Source organism: Phodopus roborovskii, unplaced genomic scaffold (assembly GCF_943737965.1).
Source record: "Phodopus roborovskii unplaced genomic scaffold, PHOROB, whole genome shotgun sequence".
Lineage (NCBI taxonomy): Eukaryota > Metazoa > Chordata > Mammalia > Rodentia > Cricetidae > Phodopus > Phodopus roborovskii.
In genome coordinates, this window is record NW_026126541.1 from 30,589,801 (window position 1) to 30,597,687 (window position 7,887).

General features: G+C 42.8%; 1 pseudogene; it reads right to left on the minus strand.

Annotated features, from left to right (window-relative positions):
* Positions 1–914: 914 nt before the first annotated feature.
* On the minus strand, positions 915–2,033 carry LOC127233344 (heterogeneous nuclear ribonucleoprotein A3-like; annotated as a pseudogene).
* Positions 2,034–7,887: the final 5,854 nt, after the last annotated feature.

Here is a 7,887-nt window from a genome sequence, read left to right on the forward strand (position 1 = left end):
AAACCCAGGCAGTAGGCTTTCTGCCCACAGCTCTGCCATCTGCCCCAGGAATGGTGCCCATTTGTACCACACCGATTGTGGCTGTGGGGTTTTAATTGGTACTGAACACACAAAGCAAATAGCACAGATGCATCCCCTCTGAGAGCTGAGGTTGAATCCAGCCATAGAGAGGGGCTTTCAACTCAGCCACTGTGGGCAGAAGGCTGTCTCTGTCCTGTGTGTTTTCTCCTTTCCCCCTTGGCCAGGATTCTGGGACAGCTGACTTAGGTGGTACCCAACATAGGCTGAGCCTTAGAAACACCTGATGAGCTTGGATGCCAACAGGGTGTATCCTTAGCTCAAAAGAGTCATGGCCCAGAATGGGGGATACCAGGAGTATCAGTGCTTTTAAAATAGCATCCTGGTGGCAAAGGACAGATGAAGAGGAGACCTTCTGAGCTCCCTGGAAAATTCTTTGTCCCTCAGTCACTCCTTCTTTACTCCCCTTTTCTCCCTCTCTCCTCCTGTCTTCTCCTGTTCACTTTTCTCTCTCTCTTTCTCACTCCTTCTGATTCCAGATCTGTGACAGTGACTGCTTTCCCCCTGAACACACCCATTCTACTTCTGTTAAGTTAAAAATTTCTTTATTTTTATTCCTGGTACCACTACCATGATTTACAGGGTAATATACCTGATGTAATGAAAATAAAAAGACAAAGCTACAACAGATAAAAGACCCCAGGAATGTACATCTCATTGACACTACATTGCATGAATCAGTATCTGCACTTCTTAACCCCCAAAAGGGCCACAACCCACATATTTAGAACTGTTGCTCTAATGCACTGGGGACAACTGTCTTAAGTAACTTGCAGCTGTCCCAAGAGGTCCTTGCTCTCTCTCCTGCTCAGAAGTACAGCCCTTGTCTGCTGTCTTTAAAACCAGCTGCTGCCCCATCCACCACTTCTACCACCAGAACTACAGCCACTACCATAGGGACTTCCTGGGCTTCTTCACCAAAACTGTCTTCCTTCAGGGTCCACAATTTGATTGCTGATGTCCACTATAACTTCCAAAGTCATCATGTTACCACCATCACCATAGCTACCTCCACCAAAATTTCTTTCTTCGTTGTAACCATTGCCTTCTCTTCTGCCACCACCATATCCACCACCTTGGTCTGGTTTCCATATGCTGGCCCACCATTGCCATAGTCTTCTCTACTACTATAACCAGATATCACTAACATAATCACCGCCATCACCTCCCTATCCACTCTGTCCACCATCACCACATCCATAACTACCTCTGCTGCCATCACTTCCCCCACCAGAGCTGCCTCTTCCACAAAAGTTTCCACCACAGCCAAAATTACCTCCCCAACCTCCAAGGGTGTCCACCATGGCCCACAGAGTTGCCAGATCCACCTCCACGACCTCTCTGTCATCCCGCAGATTGTGTCTCTTGTTTAGAAAGGGTCTTTTCCACTTCACGATTATCCCAGTTAATGGTGTGGTATTTCTGAATAACAATTTTATCCACTGTGTCACCATCACCCAAAGTTGCACAAGCAAATCCTCTCTTTGTTCCAGTCTGCCTGTCTTCTGTAATTTCTATGGTTTCAATCTTGCCATACTTCTCAAAGTAGTCTCTCAGAGTATATTCTTCTGTAGTTTCTTTAATTCTAACGACAAAAAAAAAATCTTCACTATTAAATAGGAAGCAGGCTTTATAGAATCACCTCTAGAAATGGCTCTCTTTGAATCCAGCACATGCCCCATCAGCCTTATGTGGCCAAGCATACTTTGAATCTTTTCAACTCAAGACCAAAGACCCTGAAACATTTTGTTTGTTACCACACAGTCTGTCCATTTCTCCAAATGCTTCCTTACACTGTCATCTATGGTTTCAACGCTCAGACCACCAATAAACAGCTCCCTTGATAGTTCTGGTTCCTTTGGATCATGGCCCTCCCTCTTGAGACCTTTTGCCTCATCCCACTCGAGTTCAATATCCCATCCTACTTTTAAATACAAAATATTTTCTGAGCCCATGTGTTCTGTTTTGAAGTATTTTCCCCTAGGATAATGTGGGCCTTGTTTTTTGATCCATGAATTTATAGAGTGATCTGCAGCACTGTTCATCTGTAGGTGTTATCTATCTTATTTCTGACTCTTGGAAAAATATAAAAGTTACTAGATGACTAAAGAAGCTGGAGAAACCCAGACAGATGATTTCTGGTCTCCCCCCCCACACACACACAGCCATTATTGTAATGAATATATGCACCCATGTTTATGTTTTCCAACTCTCTCATGGAGTAAAGCATTCATTAAATAAGTAATCATAGATGGAATGAAAACAACAGAAACTATCCAGTGCTCCCGAGTCAACAGATGAGCTTTCTGACCCAACACTAGTCCAGTGTACCTTAGTAGACCCAGAAAGATGCCAGCTCCCCTCTGATTTCATTAGTTTGTGATAATAATATTCCATGGCCCATGCCAAGTGCCAACTGTACATTAATGAATAAGAAAATACTTCTAAGGGGGGCAAAATGTAAATGTTCAAATATTGTACAATTTTTGGAATGTCTAATGGAAATAAATGTTTGAGCTGAATCTTCAAGAGTAAGTGGGAATTAAGAGAACAAAGAGAACTCTAGATGGAGTAAGAGACCAGCAAAGTCTCATGGGTGAGGAATGGTACACACCATGTTAGAATCTGTCAGTCATTTGGGGGTTCACTTACTGCCAGTTGAGTACGGACTGTGGACTTGTAGGAGGTGAGGGGACACTTGTGTCTCAGACTCCTTGTTCAAACTTGCTTTGACTCATCCATTTGTCCAAATCTGATAGCACCACAATCCTTTTATGTCTATTCTGTTTCTCTGTTTTGTTTTGCTTTGGTTTTATTTTGTTTCTTCCCTGCATACTGATGAGGTGGAACCTAGGGGAGGATGGGAATTAATTCATTGAATGGACGTCTGGTCTGCAGAAACACGGCTCAGACACATACATACCCGTGAGGGACCAGATAAAGGATACAGATCTTCCGTATCTACAGGCAAGTTCCCAAGTCTTTGTGAAGTTGGACCTAAAAATTTGAACTTGTAACAAGTTTCCCCTAAGAATTACATGTCAGAGTCACATGAAAATCGCTTCCTAGTTTCCAGAACTGATTTGAGAAGGTGCCATCCTGAGGACAATAGGCAATATTATATAGCAATGAAAAAAGGCCAAGCCTCGAAGTGCTTTCCTGTGTTAAACTGTTTAACCCACACAAGAACCTCTATGGTGAGTTTGTAACTATTTCCACTGTGGAAATAAGGGCTCAAGTGACTATTTTTTAGCCGTACTGTGTCAGTTGCAGGGCTGGAATCATAGCATTTTTCATCTGCACCCTATACCACCTTTAAATATTTAGGACTCTTATCCAGGCTGACACTGAACTCCTGCATGTTTTGTGCATGGCTTCTGTTGTGGCAGGCCTACAGTGGTAATGGTAGGCCATGAGTGTATTGGTACATGCTTGACATCTGGATTTCTGGGTTGGGTGATAGGAGGTTAGCCAGGGTATGAAGCCATGATTGACAGTAATTGTCACTTGCTGTGGTTCAGATGTCACTACCAGAGGGATCAGGAAAGAGTATACAGTGGGCTCTGGTGAGCTGATAGGAGCCACTTTCATTTCTGCATCAAATACAGCTTCCACTGCCTTGTGAGTCACAGCCTGCTGTTGGACACCAACAGCCAAGGTCATTGTATAGATGTGAAGCAGTTTCCATAGAAGAATGGAGAAGGTAAATCTGTTGCCTAAAATGACAGGGGTGTGGAGAGACTTTGGATACTGGAAACTGTGCTCTTGCTTGGGATATTGAATGGCCAAGGAATTTTATTTCAGCACTTGGATATTATGAATGGAAAATACTTGTTGGAAATGAGTAAGACCCCAATGAGAGCCTTGCCATTCCTCTGAGCCTGATGAAGAGAAGGTCTTGCTATTCCCATGGGTCTGAGCTACTTAGATCCTTAATCTCAGCTCAAATCTCTCAGTAAATAAGAAAACCATCACAGAGATACAGCTTAAAAGCAGGGCATTGTCTGGCTGCCTTTCAGTGTGCAGTTTCTGCTTCCTTCACTACCCTCATCCACCTCAGATGCATAAGCAACTCCCCATTGACACTAGTAGATCAAAGACTAGCAGAAAATGAAACAGTGTAGCAGCTTAAGGGGAGCTTTGCTGTTCTTCAGTCTAGAGTTTCAACCCTGACCTCTTCTTGTGATACTGGACAACCCTGCCTCATCCAAAAGCTTCAAATAGGTAGAAAGAAGCCCAAACCAACTGGCCTGAACTGAAATGTAATGACTCCCACACAGTTTACAAAGTCTGCAAGTGTAGTGTACCTTTGGTGCCTGTTGCAAGGGTCAGTGTCGCCTGGATCTGAGTCTTGGTCCTCAGCATTTAAATCTACACCATTTAATTTAGTCCTGTTCCTTCTCTGTAGCATGGTAGCTCCAGAGGCCCCAGCTTCCATGAAAACAAGTACCACAAGACTAAACTTTCCTATTAACTCGGGAGAAAGCCTCAGATTTAGTACAAATAGAGCCTGATTGTGGATCAAATGCCCATCCATGAGCCAATCGCTGTCTTCAGAAGACATTAATGTTCTGGTTGGTCAAGCTGGAGTTACATGCTGTACCTGTTGCTGAGGCAGAGCCGGTTCATGTGGTACTTCTTGGGTAGAAAGTGAGGAACCAATTCTGCATAGTTGAAAAAAAAAATACCAACTACCTGCACCAGGGCACCAGGGAAGTTGTTAAAAAAAAAAAAAAAAGAGCAAATGATAGCCCCAAGGAAAACTCTTAGGAAAGCACAAAGCACTTCATGCATGGCACATGAAGGAAGTACTCAATAAATGCCAGCACTTGGTGATGCTATCCTCACTAAATTCATACCTTCTGCATCCTATCTTGTATTGTAGACTTGAAATTGCAGAAAGAGAGCTAGACTGCACACTTGCTTGAGTCCAAATTGTCATTCCAGAAATGTGATGCCTTTGACTCCTTTCCCTCAAAGACACGTTTGACATTAGGATCTAGATGTTCAGACAGTCACCTCCATAAATTCCATGGATGCGAAAGTGGAATGAAGAGTTGTACAGGTTCACACAAATCAGTGCCACTCTTGTTTCCTAAGAACTACTCTCCACGTCTCTCACACACCACAACTTCAGACTTTGGGGAGAACAGTTTCCATATGAGCTGAATGATGCCATCCCATCAGGCTTTGCTCATTGCAAAAATGAAGAGTGTCTCTTCCGTAGGATTGCTTGAGAAGCTGAGTGACAAGAAATAGGTGATGGCAATATGCTACCGGTTTATACAGTTTCCAAGCCCTTAGAATATAAATAACTCATCCAATCATCATCACAACCATATGTAAATTGTACTTCTTGTATTTCCATTTGGAAGATGACAAAACTGAGGCAGAGGGGGATGAAAATGTTCATAAATGCATAAAAATGATGCATGTGTTAAAGTTAAGATTTGACTCTTTCAGGAGGTTCTAGCATCTGGGCTTTTAGCCATTTGGTTCCAACCTCTGAATTATGAGCATGCCTGCGAATGCACACAGGTCCACACCGCCATAGCAAGACGAAACAAGCAGAAGATTTTGAGCATCTGCCATATACCAGCACCAGTACTAAGTGCATTGTAGACACTAGCTAACTTGTAAGGGAAAATTCAGTAGTAATCCCTCTTTCTCTGCACTTGAACACACTGAGATGAAGTCTCCTGCCTTGTCTTGGTCCCGCCAAAGGCTATGTATATGTATGGGGTCTGTGCGGCAGCCTTAAACCATGTTGATGTCCATGGCCTGTACTGCCTTCAAGAGTAATGATGGTGGTGTTCATGGTCTGTGCTGTGGCCAGAAGCTGTGTATATGTTCATGATCCAGGCTCCTTCTATAGGCCATGTTGATGTCTGTAGTCCACATTACCACTAAAGGCCATATGGATCTTTGTAGTGGGAACTCATTCTGCCAATAGTTTTCAGGTACTGGCCCTAGGTCATGGCCTGGGGAGGTACGTGAGGGACTGATAAGCCTGATAAGAAAACATGCCTGCTCTCTTTCTTACTCTGCCTCAGCTTGGTGTGATGGAAGACCCAAGGAGGTGGAGGTGCAGGATCAGCACCGAATTTGTCCTTTTAATTGCACCTTTTAATAAATCGGTTTTTATACCTTTGTGAGTTCACACATCAGACATTTGTGGTCTGTGCTACCAGGAAGGGCCATGATGGTCCACGCTTTGTTGATATTTGTAGTCACTACTGCCACTAGAAACCATACGAAAGTCATGATTGATGCTGCCACTCACTGACTGTAAAGAGTAAGGAAGCCTCTTTTGCAGTGGTATTGATAACTGCAGACCCAAAGTTAAAAATGAGAGATAAAGAAGGCTTCTGGGATATCCTCCCATCCCCATCACCATCCCCACCCCAAAAGAGAATCAGTCTAGACAGGAAGCAATTGAAGAGAACCCTTATGTGATAGAGAGCTTGACGTGTAGCTCTTTACAGTTGATGGCTTCTGGCGGGGTGGGGGTGCAAAAGGACACTGTGTTCTTTAAGGGCTGGTCACTGGGGGGGGGGTTGACCATGTTCCAGTGAGTATATGGACAACCCACCTTCATCATCATCATCATCATCATTATTATTATTATTTTCTTTTTTTCTTTGGGGTAAGCCTGGGAAGTGATCAGAATGTGGAACTCCCAAATACTCAATAAAAAAAATATTACGTTGGGGGGAAAAAGAAAGCATTTCAGTGTAGGACCAATAAATGTAATGTGTCAAATACAATAGAAAATTCTAGAAGTATTCTAATTTCTCAATGGGATAGAAGCTAAGCCTTTGGGAGCACCATGAAGGCAAATAGTCTACAAGTTCCTAAGGGTGCCTCTAGACCACTGGATGATACAGCTCTGGGATGGGCTAGCAATTACACTTTCTTAGCTGATTTAAAGTTTACAAAGCGTCAACTCATACCTTTTCTCAACACACACGAGTAGACTGGTTATCATTTTTTAATACATGACAATGCCGAGGTTCAGATAAGGTCCCAGAACTAAACAGATCCAGCATATCCATTTTGTTCTGCTGTTCCCGACATCCCCTTTATTTCTGCTTATTATTCATGTGACATAAATGATGTACATTTATGCATGACTCCTGCTGTGGCCTGGTGGGAAGTTAAATTGCTTCATTTTAAAAGAGTGAGTCAACTATGCCCATGACCTTTTTATCACGATGATACCCTTGTAATCTGCTACAGATTTTTGTTGTTTTTGTTCATTGGTATATTAATAGCCCTTCTATGACCAGCTGTGTGTGGCAATTGTGCAGCAACCCATTTCTTGACTTCTTGAAGGATGCTTTTCAGCTGGGACATTCTTCAATAGTCAAACTAGACCATACACTTCTAGGTTCCTGAATCAAGGTGGTGTGATCTTGCAGGGGTTCCTCCAGAAACTGTCTTCTCAATCTCATAGCCTCCCTCAACAGTAATAAAATACTTAGAGAGCCTCACTCTGGGTAAAGGACATGTTCTATGAATGCTTTCTCTTCATATCTGACAATAAAATAATAATTCTATGTGTTTTCTTCTGCCTGTATGCTTGCCCAGTTTTATTTGCTTGCAGAGTAGAAATCTCTTTTGTGTTCCAGATGGAACAGCCTGCAATTCTGGTCTGGTGTGGCATTTGTTGGATGTCTTCTGTATCCCCCAGCTTCCTAGCCTAGTGTGCTCAGTACTTGCACTTGTAATTCTTAAGAATTAATTTAAGCAACAACAATAATTATGTCTTTCGTTTTCAAGGAAATAAGCACTTGTTTTTTTTTTTAA